The sequence below is a fragment of the Hemitrygon akajei genome, chromosome 9 (genome assembly GCF_048418815.1).
Source record: "Hemitrygon akajei chromosome 9, sHemAka1.3, whole genome shotgun sequence".
NCBI classification, from domain to species: Eukaryota; Metazoa; Chordata; class Chondrichthyes; order Myliobatiformes; family Dasyatidae; genus Hemitrygon; species Hemitrygon akajei.
Window position 1 is genome coordinate 16,816,281 of NC_133132.1, and position 17,957 is coordinate 16,834,237.

The 17,957-nt window shown below is 45.1% G+C and overlaps 1 non-coding gene across 1 annotated transcript; it reads right to left on the minus strand.

Moving 5' to 3' along the window:
- Positions 1 to 3,818: 3,818 nt before the first annotated feature.
- Positions 3,819 to 3,912, minus strand: trnai-uau (transfer RNA isoleucine (anticodon UAU)). The gene is made up of 2 exons: positions 3,875 to 3,912; positions 3,819 to 3,854 (listed from the first exon to the last, which is right to left on the minus strand). It is a non-coding gene; the product is annotated as a tRNA-Ile (tRNA).
- Between the last annotated feature and the right edge of the window lie 14,045 nt (positions 3,913 to 17,957).

Here is a 17,957-nt window from a genome sequence, read left to right on the forward strand (position 1 = left end):
CTGGCTGAGAAAATGAAATCAACTCAAATAAAAATATTAGTTTACAGCCCTAATGTGGTATGTGGACATCGAAGGGAATAATGTAAAATGGATGATACGAGAGAGGATAGAGAAGAGCATCAAGTACCCTAGAATTCACAACCAGGGAAGAGCTCCACTGTCATTGCCCAGACAGAATAACGGCTGCCATTTAAGTTTCGACATTCCAGTTCCAGTCCCCGGAGTATGTTCGGATGCCGCTGTCCCTTTAATTTTCAGACGGCCAATGATTGCCTGCCACATTCCTTCATGGAATGTCTGTACTGAAAGGTCCTATACAGAGTATGGGTGCTCAATTGTGAAAGCTCCATTTCCAGTTCTGTTGTTTGTGATTTCGCTTTGGATTGGGTTTGATTATTTCAAGACTGACTCTCAGTTAATTATACTGGGTTTACCACCATCCGCTGTTCTCTGATTACATCGTATAAGGCTCCTCGGCACGGGATTTCTATGATGTTTGTGCGACAATTGCTACAAGCTCGGAACCAGGGGTGGCCGGCAGCAACAGCAACAGAGTCGGACAGAGCGTCGCTCTAATATCAATTGTTCTTTATGGCCTTCCGTACGCTAACCGCATCTTTTCTGCTCTTCTGTAAGCAACTGATCATTAGTTCTGAAATGGATGTTGTTTCTTATAACCATTTTAACAAATCAGTTGTAAATATATTTGCAGTTTTGTTTCAAACGTGTGTGTTCCTGCTTTACGCTTCCTAGACCAGCCTGCTTTTTAATTGTGTGTCACCCCTTTTGGCTAGATGGTTCGAGGTGTGCCTATGTTATTGCAAGGAGCATCATAACCAAGGCGGATGAACTTCGAGCATGTATCAATGCGTGGAACTATATGTTGTGGCCATTACAGAGACTTGGATGACTGAGAGGCAGGAATGGCTGCTGAGTTTTCCGGGCTTTAGCTGTTTCAAAAAGGATAGTGAGGGAGACAAAAGAGGTGGCGGAGTGGCATTGCCAATCTGGAAAAATATCACGACTGTAAAAAAGGAGGAAGTCATCGAGAGATTGTGTACTATGTCATCGGGGGTGGAAGCCAGAAACAGGGAAATAACTCTACTTGAAGTTTTATCGACGTCTGCAGTCAATAGTAACAAATATCGAGGAGCAGATAGGGAGGAAGATTATGGAACGGGGCAATAATAATAGGGTTGTTGTGCTGGGTGATAGTGACTTTCCTAATATTGATTGAAGTTTAGAAGGGGTGGAATTTGTTGTGTGTGTACAAGAAGGTTTATGACACAATATTTAGATAAGCCAACTAGAGGAAAGGCTTACCTGTTAATGCCAAATGAACCTAGTTAGGTATCAGTTGCCTCTCTGGGACAGCACGTTTGAAGAAGTGATCACAGCCCTATCTCCTTTACCGTAGCAATGAAGAGCGATAGAAACAGACAATTTGGGAAACCGTTTCATTGGGATTGGGAGAAATATGATGTTATTTAGCAGGAACTTGGGAACATAAATTGGGAGCAGATGTTCTCAGGGAAATGGCGTTCTGCACAGGTATGTTCAATTGAGCAAGGAAAGGATGGCGTCACCTCCCTTGGTTACATGAAATGTGCAGGGGTTGGTGGGATATGTGGAATAATCCCACCGAAATAGATAGGGTTGTCAAAGAAATGTGACTGTTAGATTCTGTTCCATGGACAAAGAAACAGCCAAGCGTGAAATCACAGCCTCGAGCTTCTACCGGACGCAGCACACGGTGAAAATAGACAACTCAATTGTCCTAACAGGACATATACAGGAAAGAAACAACAGAGGCGCGTTTCTTGAATTTGACAACTTCAGATTTCCCTGTGAGGGAAAAACACGTCTTCAGAAAAGATGCCAAGAAGTAAAGACTGGGAAGGGGCTGGCGACCCGGCAGACAGTGAGAGATGTACTGGATTACGGGGAGGCCGAAACTCCGGTGGCACAGCAGGTTGTTTGTCGAGATTTTGAAGAAAACCAGAAAGAAGTAACGTTATAAATAGTGCAGATGAACTTAAGTCAGGGTAGAAACTGATAAATGTTATACGATTGAACTGCTACGTTGTCAATATGGGAAAAGGGGTGCAATAGTGGGGTATTGTAACAAGAACTATTCCAGGCCGGCAATGAAAAGACAGCTTCAGGCTGCAAGTGCGCTGGTTGCTCTAGTATATATTGGTACCGCTATTTACCGGGCTACTGCTCAATGGGACCTGGGGAAGGGGCAGGTGAATGTTGGCTCAGAGGCTGAACGTGCTGTGGATCAGAAGTTGGAGGAGACGAAATTCACAGAGCCTCACTAGTGTAGAAAGCGCACATATACCGACGATCACAGTCACCAGACTCTGTTCCAGTCTGTTGTCCGATTCTTCTATCGCGAACGCAGCCTGAATTGTTCACCAGCAAAACCACGCCGCATTTGTGCTGCTTTGGATTTCCAGCATCTGCAGACCTTCTCCTGGTTTACACTGGGAATAAGACGGCCCACTTCACTGGCACGCGGTTCCACGCGGCAGCCTCCTTCCCCACAACAAAGATATACCACTGCATTACCCCCTTACCCGCACTTATTTGCGATGTCTAGCGTTACTTGACGTTTAAGGGTAGAGGGAACGGGCAACAAAAATGACGTACTCAGAGAGCGAGGACGGTGCTCACTGTAATTTTGGGAGTTTTGAAGGTTTCGGGGTGGGTAGGGAGCGGGCTGGTGGCGTAGTGGCGTCAGAGCTGGACTTCGGAGCGAAGGCTCCTGAGTTCGAATCCAGTGACTCCAAAAAAACTGGAAAGGAATGGTTTCAGATGCCCAAGACACAGAGGGAGCGCGAGGTAAAGGGAAATTTTAATGGCAGTGATAGTAAAGGAGGGAATGTTAGAAAGTATGATGGTCAATGTAATGGTATCAGGGAGGAGATCATTGCGTCTCTGCCCAGTGGTCGCCCTTGTCACCGATGCCCAGAAAGACAATTTAAACCTGTGCGTACTGTGAATCCCATAGAAAAATCACCTCACCCCTCAGACCCTTCCTCGAAAGCCCATCCCATAAAGTGAAATCATTTCCTATAATTCTTTAAAGATGCACTAGACAAGCGAGGTCCGAATACTAGAGGGACATTAGCCACACCCAGGTTTCTTTCCAGTTCCTCCCAGTCCCTGATTCACTGAACCCCATTGAAAAGCTCTGCCTTTACGTAGAGCTTATGACCGAGGTATGTGTCCTGTTAGATAGATCCTCTTCAAAACCGAATGGGCAGAGACATCCGAAACCTAGTAACAGTCCGCCTCCTTTCCGCTCTTCACGTTCACAGGACGGAATGTAAATTGCGGGAAATCTACAGCACCGAGCCGCTAGATATTCAGAATCCCCAAATCCCGCCGTTGATTGGAGGAGGCAGCTATCAAGTTCACTGTCACCTAATGGGTTGTGCTCTGGGACTGCCGACCTCTTCACCAAGGGGGAATTTGGCGTGAACGCCCTCCAAAATTACAAATGCGTTCAGTGCATGTAACCGACTAATGCCCAGAGAATAAGCAAGCCGCGACAGATTATCGGGACAGACAATCCATTAAGTAAAGCAGAGTGACATATTCGCAATCCCCTCTTCAACGCCTCTCAGCAGAGAGTCAATTTAATTCAATTAATTTCAATTCGCTTTATTTTCAGTGAGGAACTTTGCTGTCAAAAAAATGGGGCTTCAAAGGAAACATGGAATTTCATTGCAATTGGGCGCATGCTAGATGATTTTCACTAGCCCCATATTAATAATGGGTTTTAATAACACAGCTATTAAAACCACATGTGCTCTAGGTGAGGCTCGAACTCACAACCTCGGCATTCCCCCGCCGTGTACTGACATATAAGTACCGCGCGCTAACCAATTACGCCACTAGAGCCATGCAGAGTGAGTACGTGCTGTTAAATATCAGGGTAGGTAGATAGGAAAATGACGTTTCTGATGTCTCATTGCCCTATTCTTCTTTTGAGACAAGGATTCCAACTGGAATCAGTGTGATAAGGAGAAATTGAACAACGATCTCGCAAGACAAATAAAAAAATAACTGCGCGTCTGGGAGAGTTTCCTAAAACACACACACACACACACACACACACACACACACACACACACACACACACACACACACACACACACACACACAGACGCGCGCACACACACACACACACACACACTCGCAGAATCCACACACACAGACGCGCGCACACACACACACACACTCGCAGAATCCACACACACACACACACACACACATTCACACACACACACACACACACACACACACACACACACACACACACACACACACACACACACACACACACACACACACACACACACACACACACACACACACACACACACTCGCAGAATCCACAGCTGAATGAGCCTGGCCGTCGGCACTGTGGGGTATTATTTGCAGACTAAATTGAAACGTTTCCTTCATTCAGTAGCTTGCAGGTTTTCAGTTGCAATCGGCTCCTATTCTCGAGTTATACCTTGCATGGGCTTGTTGCTTCGACTAAACTTAACTTCGCTGTTAGCTGAGACGCGCTTCTAGAATTAGCTTTGTACATTCTAAATAATAAACGAACGTGATCAATTTAGATTGCAGACGAAACTCATGATTTGTGCATTCGAGGATTAGTGATGGTACAAGACCGAAGCGGTTTGCGAGCTGCGGTCAAGAACTAGTACAGATCTAATTTTAAATAAGCGAGATCCCGCTGCAGACGGATTGACCCGGTTGGAGTGGTTAAGACGGACTGACTGAAAATGTGAAGGCAGATCAGAGTGTGACAGCAAGAGCCCAGGAACAGCAAGTTGCTACTTGAGTGAAGGTAAAGCGTGTTAAATTTACAAAGCCTTTGATGGGGGTGTGAAACAAACTGACATTCTTTTCAAGAATAAGAAGGAACATTTTCGTAGCCCATCACGCACTTCCTCCGGAGTGTTGGGTCATTGAGATCTGGAAATACGTAGTCCCAATGTGGACTGATGGAAGACATGTGATCTTTGTGGGAACGTGCAGGAATGATGGTGTCAGTGATAACATATATGTAGTGTGTGAACAGTCGGGGCTGTTAGAGAGGTTTGAGGTGCTTGGGAAATGAATGGGCACGGGTAAGGAATGTTAGGATTGTGGTCTGGTGAGGAGATGTGGGATCAATGAAGCTGCAGCCAGACTTAATGCGCCTTAGTCACAGGTGTGCAATCTGTTGGGATCTGGTAAGATCACTGTGAAAAGTTGATGGGAAGAATGAGATTCATTAACATATGTTGAGTGGGGGGAAGTGGGTTTAGAAGGAGGGTTTAGTGATGTAATGCGTGATCTTTGGGTATATGCAAAACTTGTGAGGCTGACTGTGATTTAATTCGAACGACCTGTGATGATGGCATGGCACACTTGGTTTTGTCTGGGAGGTTCCGGCTCAGTAGAATGGGCTGTTGTGGAGACGCGTGGTTATTGGGGGCTGGTGGAGAAAAAGTGGGTTCAATGTGAGAGCGAGGTGAGGGGGGATAGTCAGTGGTGTGGCTTGTGGTGAGACGTGTTTCAAAGGGTTCAGATGGTCCAGAAGGCGCTAGCTGACGAGGAGAGTCAAATGGAGGAGTTATGGTTGTCTATGAGGTCCTCGCTGAACCGAAGGTGGATCCAGACTGTGTGACTACTTGTATTCAGTTGGAGCGTGTGGTGCAAGTGGTGTATTTTATTGGGAATCAGACTATGACGCTGCTTAATCTTCAGGATTGAATTTCATTTGTCAGATTTTCCGTTATTCTGCTAATCTCCCTGTGTATCACGATTACGCTCCGCCAAACTTTTCTCTCTCTTAATACATGTTTATGGGGGGGGGGGGGGGCAGCGCTCCTGCTACTGACCTCCAAGGAATTCTGGTTTCAATTTTCTACCAGTACAACAATTAAAATATTTCAGAGTTCTGCTTTTTTTCTGTACAGTAGCAGTTTCTATTATTGGACGATACTGAATACTGAGGCCAACCCTGTTATCTAGCAACTTTTGGAAGCCAGTAACTGTGTCGTTTCATTTACTTATTCCTCAGATACTTCATTGAAGGATTCTATTGTGTTAGTAAGAGTCCATTTATATTTCACAAACCCGTAAACTTTCTATAATAAACCGAAATTGCCCAACTGACTGCAAATATTGTCCCATTTCATCACTTCTATCCTCTGTGTACAATGTGTTTTGATTCTCGTTTTGATTTTTCGATACATCCATTTCCTTTATTTAGAGCTACAACGCAGAACAGGCCCTTCCAGCCCAACAAGCCACATGGTCCATCATCCCATCTATTTAATACCAGCCTAATCACAGAACAACTTACAGTGACCAATTAGCACACTAAACGGCCCGTCTTTGGTTTGTAGGAGGAAACCGGCGCAAATCCACACACTCCTTACATTTGATGCCGTCGCTGAACTCCGAAACGCCCTGAGCTGTAATACCCACCGTGATGCCCGGAATGGAAGATGGATAGCGCTTATAGACAGAGAGAGAAAAAAAAACAACAACCTTCTGTGGTTCCCATTTTTCTCTCAACAAATCTTCCATGACCTGCAGTAGATTTTTGTTTTGGAATGCATTGGAGGTCATACGAAAAACAAGATACTTTCACAACGGAATGATAGGCCTGTTACAAGAAACACCCCTTGCAATAATGATAAGTGAGATACAGAGAATCTGCATTTACCAATAAGTAATTTTTATTGTTTCAACTAAAAGGCACATGGTTTCACACTCATATCTACATGTGTGCTCCCTATTAGAAGCCCGGACACTCCATGAACAGTCAATGAAGAGAAAAGGTATTACCCGGGAAATCAGTGTACGCTGGTCAAGTGTTCCTCGTGGCCCCGAACTCCAGATGTTCATGGAATCGTCCTTATCGGCGATGGTTGGTCTCTGGCTGCTGGAGAGTTATCGCCCCTGCATAATTGGGGCTCCATATGTATTGAACCATTGGATCTCCATCCCATTAGCTCAAGGTCACCTCACCTACTTGGGTCACCTTCTTCCTGGTCATTGCACAGGGCGACAACCAACATTGTTTCATGGCTCTGAACACCCCAGACATGTGTGTCTGTTTCTTTACACTCTGACTGTAACAAACTAGCTAAATGAGATAACCCAGACAGCGTCTGACAAGATTACCGACTGCAGGTCTAGCATGTTACATGACAAGTAACTATCTCTGAGAATGGCCTCAAGTTTACTGTTCTGATTAGGTTGTTGCAGAGCAAGAATCGGTTCAGAGTCCATTCCCTTTACATAACAAATGGCTACTTGTTTGAGAAGGGTCTCAGGTTTAGCGGATCTTTACTTGAAGCTTCCACATTGAGTTGTTGATTAGATTATCCTGGAGCAAGACACTGTTCAGAGTTCACAAATTAGGAAGGGACAAAGAGAACTGGCTTGTCTGCTTCCACTGGTCATGATCAGACTAGTTTCTTCTGTCCAACAGGCCTGATATTCAGTAGCCAGTGTAAAGTATCTGCCGATCTCCCGCTTCATTTCCTCCTCCTCCTCAGGTAGGATGGGGTCCAGAAATTAGTTATACTTATCCTCATAGGGAGGGTTCCACATTCTAGTCGGAGGTTTTAATTCGGTGTGGTGACAGAGATGAAAGCCAGAGCAGCATGTGAAGGAAATTAGGGGAACGTGGAGGTTAGGTCAGTTGAGGCGGATAGGAAAGACATGCAGGATGTGTTAATGAGCATGGTGGGTTAAAGGGATGAATCGTAACCAGGCTTATTACCACCTGTATGTGTCATGAAATGTGCTAACTTGGTAGTAGCAGTACAAGGTAATACACGATAGTATAGAAACATAAATAAGTTTTTAATGTAGTTTTATCTGCATAACATGTTAGGTAGTATTCATCGGTTCAATGTCCATTTAGACATCGTATGGCAGAGGGAAAGAAGCTGTTGCTGAATCACTGATTGTGTGATTTCTGTACCTCTGTTTTGATGTTTTCTTCTGGCACTGACTGTCCACAGTAACAGCAGCACCGTTTTGACTGTTTTGACTGTGTCCTTCAAATTTCCATAAAACCCTGACAGAATCCATCACAGCTTTCCATCTTCCAAGGATACTATAACCACCCCACCCCCAATCTTTCCATATAACTGAAGTTCCAACGTTCTGGGCATTCATTTTGGGTGTTCCTCGGTTACCTCGTCGTCTGTACCGAAGACGCCGCGCCCCTGTGGCTCCAATGACTACAGACCGGTGGCATTGACTTCCCACATCATGAAAACCCTGGAGAGACTTGTTCCAGAGCAGTTCCGGCCTATGGTTAGGCCACACCTAGACCCCCTCCAGTTGGCCTACCAGCCCCGACTAGGAGTTGAGAATGTCATCGTCTACGTGCTGAATCATGTCTACGCCCACCTGGACAAGCCGGCGAGCACTGTGAGGGTCATGTTTTTTTACTTCTCCAGTGCGTTCAACACCATCCGCCCTGCTCTGCTGGGTGGAAGCTGACAGTGATGCAGGTGGATGCTTTCCTGGTGTCATGGATTATTGATTACCTGACTGGAAGACCACAGTACGTGCACTTGCAACACTGTGTGTCAGACAGAGTGGTCAGCAGCACTGGGGCTCCACAGGGGACTGTCCTGTCTCCCTTTCTCTTCACCATCTATACCTCGGACTTCAACTACAACAGAGTCCTGCCATCTTCAGAAGTTTTCTGATGACTCTCCCATAGTTGGATGCATCGGCAAGGGAGATGAGGCGGAGTACAGGGCTACGGTGGGATACTTTGTCAGATGATGTGAGCAGAATCATCTGCAGCTTAATGTGGAAAAAGTCCAAGGAAGTTGTAGTGGACCTGAGGAGGGCTAAGGCACCGGTGACCCCTGTTTCCATACAAGGGGTCAGTGTGGACATGGCGGAGGATTACAAATACCTGGGGATACGAATTGACAATAAACTGGACTGGTCAAAGAACACTGAGTCTGTCTACAAGAAGGGTCAGAGCCGTCTCTACTTCCTGAGGAGACTGAGATCCTTTAACATCTGCTGGACAATGCTGAGGATGTTCTACGAGTCTGTGGTGACCAGTTCTATCATGTTTGCTGTTGTGTGCTGGGGCAGCAGGCTGAGGGTAGCAGACACCAACAGAATCAACAAGCTCATTCGTAAGGCAAGTGATGTTGTGGGGGTGGAATTGGACTCTCTGACGGTGGTGTCTGAAAAGAGGATGCTGTCCAAGTTGCATGCCATCTTGGCCAATGACTCCCATCCACTCCATAATGTACTGATTAGGCACAGGAGTACATTCAGCCAGAGACTCATTCCACCGAGATGCAACACTGAGCGTCATAGGAAGTCATTCCTGCCTGTGGCCATCAAACTTCACAACTCCTCCCTCGGAGTGTCAGACACCCTGAGCCAATAGGCTGGTCCTGGACTTATTTCCACTTGGAATAATTTACTTATTATTATTTAATTATTTATGGCTTATATTGCTATATTTCTACACTATTCTTGGTTGGTGCGACTGTAACGAAACCCAATTTCCCTCGGGGTCAATAAAATATGTCTGTCTGTCTGTTAGTTGGCAACAGTTGAAAATTTAACAGAAATAAAGATTTATGCCATGCTTTACCTTAAAATGGAAAATTGAAACGGATACGTTAGTTCTATTAAATATAATGTCGAATACGAAAACCATTCATCTTCATATTTTAAAAAATGGCGCATGACTTCTGCCTTCCGGAATAGTTGAATTTCGCATATTCCATTCGTCCGATTAGATGACAGTTGATCGGCACGTTGACTCGCACCATTTGTTTATTATATCCCTCAGCAGATCAGCGACACCGGCAATTATACAAAAAGTGGATCAGCTGCATATACTTACTTCTGATGCGCTCACACTACGGAATATAAACATTTATAAATCCACGTTGGCAGTCTTATTCACGAAATATTGTGGCAATTTTCTTCATTCAGTTCGCGCCCTTGAGAATGAGGGAATGCGTTCACAACCTAGCAATTTGAATTCAATTAAACGAACCATTGCAATAAAAACCCTCTTACGCAGTTTGTAAAGTTGGCTCCATAGCGAAATGTGGTTGTACACATTTGGTTCGCTGGGGAAGTTCAAAAGTGCAAATCTGACCTATTCCAGGCCAGCGGCAAATGACATGTGGAAGCAATTTATTCAGTTTATTTGCACTTGGTTTTTGTGATTGTTGTCGACTGTGTTATCAATCCCACACCCCATACCGGGGTGACAAATCGATTAAAGTAGGGAGAAAATGGACTTGGAGGCTGAACAACGGCATTGGAGGGCAACGAACCAGAGAGATAACTGCAAGAGAGCGAACAAATCAGGAATATCTGTATTTAAGTTGCTTCGGCTACCTTCAGTGTTGAATATGAGATCAGTTCTCCATTGCTAATGATTATTTTATACATCCTCCATGTTTGCTCCATTTCTGACAGTTTTATTGTCGGTCAATACCCTCGTGGAATGGGTTTACATTTATTGGTATCACAGTGACACTCCCTAATTCCAAATACTATCCGTGCGGATAAACTAGGAGAGAGGTTCAGCGTTACCAATGACAGATAGTTTGCTTAAATGAGCATCCTTCGCTAAATGACATTTACCCCCACTGGGCCATTACGCAGCGCCATGACATATGACACCCCACTCATTTTATCAAGTGATCATCCAAGTAGAATTCTAAAAGGCGCAGCGGCAGAATCCAGCGGCTTCAGCATTTCAAAGATGCCTGCCTTAGTGAGAAACGGCTTTGTCCGCCAGAGACAGAATTCTTCTCAACTTCGGACCCGAATACGCAAAGGCATCTACCTGTATTTTAAAGCAATAATCAAACACTGTTTGAAGCTAAAAATAGAAATGAATCCCAGACGTTGCTCTACGTGGCGTTTTAAGCCTTTTAATGGAGATAACTAAACTGACAGCAAACACACCCTTTGTGTGACCCTTGCTTTAGAAACGGGTAATGTGAAACAAAGTGCCACAACATGTGGAAACATTTTGAGACAATTCTGGTAATTCAGTGTTGGAAAACGACTTGTTAATAACTTAATGGTTTAAAAGTCAGAAACAGGTGTAAAGACTGATGCGATGTGTCGTTGAATCGGAATAAATTTCCAAGGACCAGAAGTCCATACGACATAGAGCAGAATTAGGCAGTTCGGCTTATCGAGTCTGCTCCACATTTTCTTCTTACCTGATTTATTATCTCTCTCAACCCCAATCACCTGCCCTCTCCCCGAGGTCTTTGATCCCATGATTAACCAAGTTCATATTGACCTCCGCTGTAACAGAACCTCATAACGTGGCCCAAAAACCGACTGTGGCAATTATTCCGGAATTGGAAAATAATTTGTCCGTTACATCTGAGTGGTACAGTCTTCTAAAAAAATATCAAAACGAAATGAACGGGGGAGAGAAGAACAACTTTCAACTGCTCTCGGAACCTGGTCTGGGACACACCCTAAATAAACGTATTTGCGCAGCTGCTGAAATTCAGAATCACAGAACCCCAAAACACTGACTGAAAAAGCTTAACAAATATTTCCAGGTCTGTGTAGAGGCATCGCATGAGAATGAAGACCAGAGTGTTTGTCGCCCAACAGAGAATGAAACTCGCCGACAGTGTGAAGAGCAGAATGATGGATTGTCTTCGACTCTCCATCTCCGGATCTCGCTGCTTCCCGCAATTCCCACGTCCCTTTAGCCAACTGCGGATTCTGCTCGCCGACAGAATCCGTCAGACGGTCAGAGCATTGCGGGTCAGAATGAAGAAGAATGGAAATAGCGGATTCAAGAGCCGGTCCACCCAATAAAACCCCTCAAACCCTTCGGATAAAGGAAGAGCGGGTCTACCGAAACAGACCCAGTTTCCCGTCACTGATAAAGTTGCTGTTTCCATATACAGGAAATAAATTGGGATGTTTTCAAAACAAAAACCGATAGATACTAAGCCAGTAATCAAATTCGTAATTTTGGAGTGGCAGCATTTTGTTTTAAATTTAGCGGAGCAACTGGCCACAAAGCGATCGAAGGTGAAAGCGACAGTAAACCACACGGAACAGTCAACGGCCACGTGACACAGGACGTAGTGGACAAGGCAGAACGGAGCGGTGCCCAGGACGCTGTAAAGTCTGTATGCTTGACCCATCTGGCAGAACAAGACACCACCATAGCCACCGCTAGCACGTAGCGCGCTATACATTTGGAGGGACCGCAGTTTCCTCGGCGCAGAATGATAATTGCTAAAAGATTAACTGCAGTGAAGCAAAAAATACGATCAAAACCAAACACTAAAAAAAAAATCAAACAGCGTTCAATGCAAAAATACAAACATCTTTCTCTCGCTTAAAATAAAATGCATGGTTCTTCTCTAATGCACTTGATCACAGGGAGTAAGAATATAACTCCGTGTGTGCGGTTTATTCGAAACACTTGACCACAGTCTAAAGCATTTCGCAGTCGCAACAATCACGTTATTTTTTCACGTTCACAGAATACAGCAGCAATGAGTTGAGTCCAAGAATGATAGAGCACAGAAACAGGACCTTCGGCAAAATTGTTCCATGCAGACCAGCCTGATCATCTGAGATTCTCCCGTTTATCCGTGTTTGGATCACATCTCTCCAAATCTCTCCCATTCATGTATCTGTTCCGTTATCCTTTCAATATTGTTCACCACCCTTTGTCACCCATTTCCTTTGTCAGGCTGTTTCATAAACAGACCTTACTCTGTGTGATGAAATGTCCCTCCGAGACCAACTACAGCTCTGCCCTCTAAAATTAACCCTACTTTCTTCACGGAATGATGCCACAACATCGTGGAGAAAAAGATACTGTGCACATCGACTGTCTCTGAACATCACCATGAATTTATGAGGCTCCATAAAGTCATACGCCACATATCTGCCTTAGGAAATAAAATGTCACTTGACAGATCCTCTCTCTCTCTATAACTCAGGCGCTAGTTTCAGTGCATCATTTTTGTAAATGCTATCTGCTCTCCTTTCAACGTAATCTGCAATTTGCTAAAAGGCGGCAAACAAAACTACACAAAACTCGAAGTGAAGAGACTGGCAATCTAATTAATGTGTTGCCAGAATATCCTCCTCATCAACCCGGGGTCCGGCCATCTGCGCTTTTATCTGAAAGCCCCATTGCAAGGACAGAATCTGAAACCACATTTTTTTTCACGGCAGCAAGATTTCTTCTACATTTATTTAAGGATCGACCATTGCTCTGAGCAAGAAGTTTTTACACGTTCCGAAAGCTGCGTGGCAATTCATTGTTTCCCCCCTGTAATATGCAACTTCGACAAACACAAACCATAATTCACAACACAACTTGACGATGGCAGGCAGTCTCAGCAATTGGCAGCACTATGGAAAAAGTAACATGTTTTAATGGGACGGTAACGTTTCTTTATTAACAAAGAGCTACCGACCTCCATTCAGGGTTTATTGTTTCAATGTGTGAAAGGGTTGTAACTTGAAACATTGACAATTTAAATTTATTGAAGTTCTAAAATGTTTCAAAGTAAAGGTTGTGGTACGTTAATTGTTTATATTCAAGTCAAGTCACATTTTATCGTCATTTCGACCATAACTGCTGGTGCAGTACACAGTAAAAACGAGACACTGTTTTTCAGTACCATCGCGCTACACGAAACAATACAAAAAACTACACTGAACTACTTTAAGAAAAAGCAAAATGGAAAAAAAATACACTAGACTACGGACCTACCCAGGACTGTATAAAGTTCACAAAACAGTGCAGGCATTACAATAAATAACAAACAAGACAATAGGCACACTAGAGGGCAGTAATTTGGTGACAGTCCAGTCTCTGGGTATTGAGGACTCTGATAGCTTGGGGGGAAAACTGTTTCATTGTCTGGTCGTAAGAGCCCGAATGCTTCGGTGCCTTTTCCAAGATAGCAGAAGGGAGAAGAGTTTATATGAGGGGTGCGTGGGGTCCTTCATAATGCTGTTTGCTTTGCGGATGCAGCGTGTAGTGTAAATGTCCGTAATGGCGGGAAGAGAGACCCCGATGATCTTCTCAGCTGATCCCACTATCCGCTGCAGGGTCTTGCGATCCGAGACGGTGCAATTTCCGAACCAGGCAGTGATGCAGTTGCTCAGGATGCTCCCAATACAACCCCTGTAGAATGTGATGAGGATGGGGCGTGGGAGATGGACTTTCCTCAGCTTTCGTAGAAGGTAGAGACGCTGTTGGGCTTTCTTTGCTATGGAGCTGGTGATGAGGGACCAGGTGAGATTCTCCGCCAGGTGAACACCAGCGAATTTGGTGCTCTTAACGATGTCTACCGAGGAACTGTCGATGTTCAGCAGGGAGTGGTCGCTCAATGCCCTCCTGAAGTCAACAACCATCTCTTTTAGTTTGTTCACATTCAGAGACAGGTTGTTGGCTCTGCACCAGTCCGTTAGCCGCTGCACCTCCTCTCTGTAAGCTGATTCGTCGCTCTTGCTGATGAGACCCACCACGGTCGTGTCATCGGCGAACTTGATGATATAGTTCGAGCTGCGCGTTGCAGCACAGTCATGGGTCAGCAGAGTGAACAGGAACGGACTGAGCACTCAGCCCTGGGGAGCCCCGTGATGGTGTTGGAGATGCTGCCTCTGATCTGCACTGACTGAGGTCTCCCAGCCAGTAAGTCTAGTATCCAGTTGCAGAGAGAGGTGTTCCAGCCCAGTAGGCTCAGTTTCCCCATCAGTTGCTGAGGAATGATTGCGCTGAATGCTGACCTGAAGACCACGAACAGCATCCGAACGTATGTGTCTTTTTTTGTCCAGGTGGGTTAGGGCCAGGTGGAGGGTGATGCCAATGGCGTCGACTGTTGAGCGGTTGGGACAGTACACAGTTGCAGGGGGTCCAGTGAAGGGGGGGGGGCTGCAGGGTCTTTATGTGCCTCATGACGAGCTTCTCGAAACACTGCATGATGATGTATGTAAGTGCAACGGGACGGTAGTCATTTAGACAGGGCACTGAAGAATTCTTCGACGCGGGATCGATGGTGGCGGCCTTGAAGCACGTTGGAACGGTGGCGCTCCTCTGGGAGATGTTGAAGATGTCAGTGAGAACATCTGCTAGCTGGTCTGCACATCCTCTAAGCACTCTACCAGGAATATTGTCTGGTCCAGCAGCCTTCCGTGGGTTGATCCTGTACAAGGTTCTTCTCGCATCGGCCACGGTGAGACACAACACCTGGTCATTTGGAGGAGGGGCGGACTTCCTCGTCAGTACGTCATTTTCCGCCTCAAAACGAGCGTAGAAGTTATTCGGCGCATCTGGGAGTAAGGCATCACGCGCACAGTCAGGTGATGTCGTCCTGTCGCTGGTGATGTCCTGGATGCCCTTCCACATGTGTCGCGTGTTGCCACTGTCCTGAAAGTGGCTGTGGATTCGCTGGGCGTGTGCATTCTTTGTGCACGCTATTTTTAGATTGCATTAAACAATTATATGATGAAAAATTACATCGGCATAATGAAATAAAATTCCTATAAGAGAATATTCCAGCTGCACGTCGACACATGCTCTATTTGCATGAGCATTTCAGTTATTGCGCGACTACGCATCAGCGTATCTTAAAGGGGGTAGTGCTGACATCATGGGACACAGATAAGAATTTGGCAATCGGAAGAAATAGGGATTTTTCAACGAACCGAAACTACAGTATCATCAAATTCAAAAGAGGATGGAAAATGGAAGGGGAAGAGTCGAGATAACTGTTTCAGAAAGAGGGACGATAAATACAACTACGTTTGAACGAGGGTTTCAACGCAAGGATTCCGACATGGAATGTAAGAAGAGAAACAGAATATCAGTTCGTAAAGAAATCTATAATGTGAATATTTTAATAAACGCGGATGAAAATCACATCGTTAGTAGCTAAGAGCGGCGGAGAGTCACGACCACGTAAGGTACTTTCCAGGGATACCCATAATTACTATTACGGTGCAGCAAATCGCCCGCGCTTGTTGCGTTTTTAATCCCGGTCTGTTGGAATTTAAAATTCCTGTCCGGAAACTTAAGTCAACCTGGTATACGAGGAACTGATAACTGAGTAAATAGCAGAGATACTTAATGAATACTTTGCTTCAGTATTCACTATGGAAAGGGTAGTGATAGTGGGGATGACAAGCAGCAGACTGAAAAGCTTGAGCATGTAGATATTCAGAAAGAGGATGCGCTGGAGCTTTTGGAAAACATGAAACTGGATTAGTCGCCGGGACTGGATGAGGTGTTCCCTAGGCTACTGTGGGAGGCGAGGGAAGAGATTGCTGAGCCTCTGGCGATGATTCTTGCATGATCAGTGGGGACAGGAGAGGATCCGGAGGATTGGAGGGTTGAGAATGTTGGTTTCTTTATTCAAGAAAGAGAGCAGAAATAGCCCAGGAAATTATAGACCAGTGAGTGTTACCTCAGAGGTTGGTAAGTTGATGAAGAAGATCCCGCGACGCAGGATTTATGAACACTTGCAGAGGTATCATATGATTAGCAATAGTCAGCATGGCTTTGTCAATGGCAGGTCGTGCCTTACGAGCATGATTGTATTTTTTGAGGATGTGACGAAACAAATTGATGAAGGAAGAGCAGTAGGTGTAGTGTAAATGGACTTCATCAAGGCATTTCATAAGGTACCCCATGCAAGGCTTATTGAGAAAGTAAGGAGGCATGGGATCCAAGGGGACATTGCCTTGTCGATCTAGAACTGGTTTGCCCACAGAATGAACAGTGTAGTTGTAGACGGGTCATATTCTGCATGGAGGTCGGTCACCAGTGGAGTGCCTCAGGGATATGTTCTAGTACCCTTACTCTTCGTGATTTTGATAAATGACCTGGATGAGGAAGTGGAAGAATGGGTTAGTAGGTTTGCTGATGACACAAAGGATGCAGGTGTTATGGATAATGTGGAGAGCTGTCAGAGGTTACAGCGCGACATTGATAGAATGCAAAACTTGTCTGAGAAGTGGCAGGTGGAGTTCAACCTAGATAAGTGTGAAGTGGTTCATTTTGGTAGTTCAAATATGATGTCAGAATATACTATTAATGGTAAGACTCTTCGCTGTGTGGAGGATCAGAGGATTCTTGGGGTCCGAGTCTATAGGACGCCCAAAGCAGCTGTGCAGATTGACTCTGTGGTTAAGAAGCCGTATGGTGTATTAGCCTTCCTCAATCGTGGAATTGAATTTAGGAACCGAGATATAACGTTGCAGCTATAAAGGACCCTGGTCAGATCCCACTTGGTGAACTGTGCTCAGTTCTGGTCGCCTCACTACAGGAAGGATGTGGACACATAGAAAGGGTGCAGAGGAGATTTACAAGGATGTTGCCTGGATTGGGGAGCATGACTTATGAGAATAGGTTGAGTGAACTCGGCCTTTTCTCCTTGCAGCATCGGGCGAGAGGTGACCTGATAGAGGTGTATAAGATGATAAGAGTCATTAATCGTGTGGATAGTCAGAAGCTTTTTCCCAGGGCTGGAATGGCTGCCACAAGAGGTGCTCAGGTTTAAGGTGCTGAGGAGCAGGAAGATAGGAGATGTCTAGGGTAAGTTTTTTACAGAGTGTGGTGAGTGCGTGGAATGGGCTACCAGCAACGGTGGTGGAGGCGGATACCACATGGTATTTTTGGATAGGTACATGGAGCTTAGAAAATAGAGGGCTATGGGTAAGCCTAGTAATTTCTTAGGTAGTGACATGTTCTGCACAACTTTGTGAGCCGAACAGCCTGTATTTTGCAATATATTTTCTATGTTTCTATGATATTACAAAGCCCATTTATCGAATTCCTTCTCCGTCGACTGGGTATAATACTTCATGCATCTGAGGCTGAGAATTTGTTGCGTCTGGATGTTTCGGTC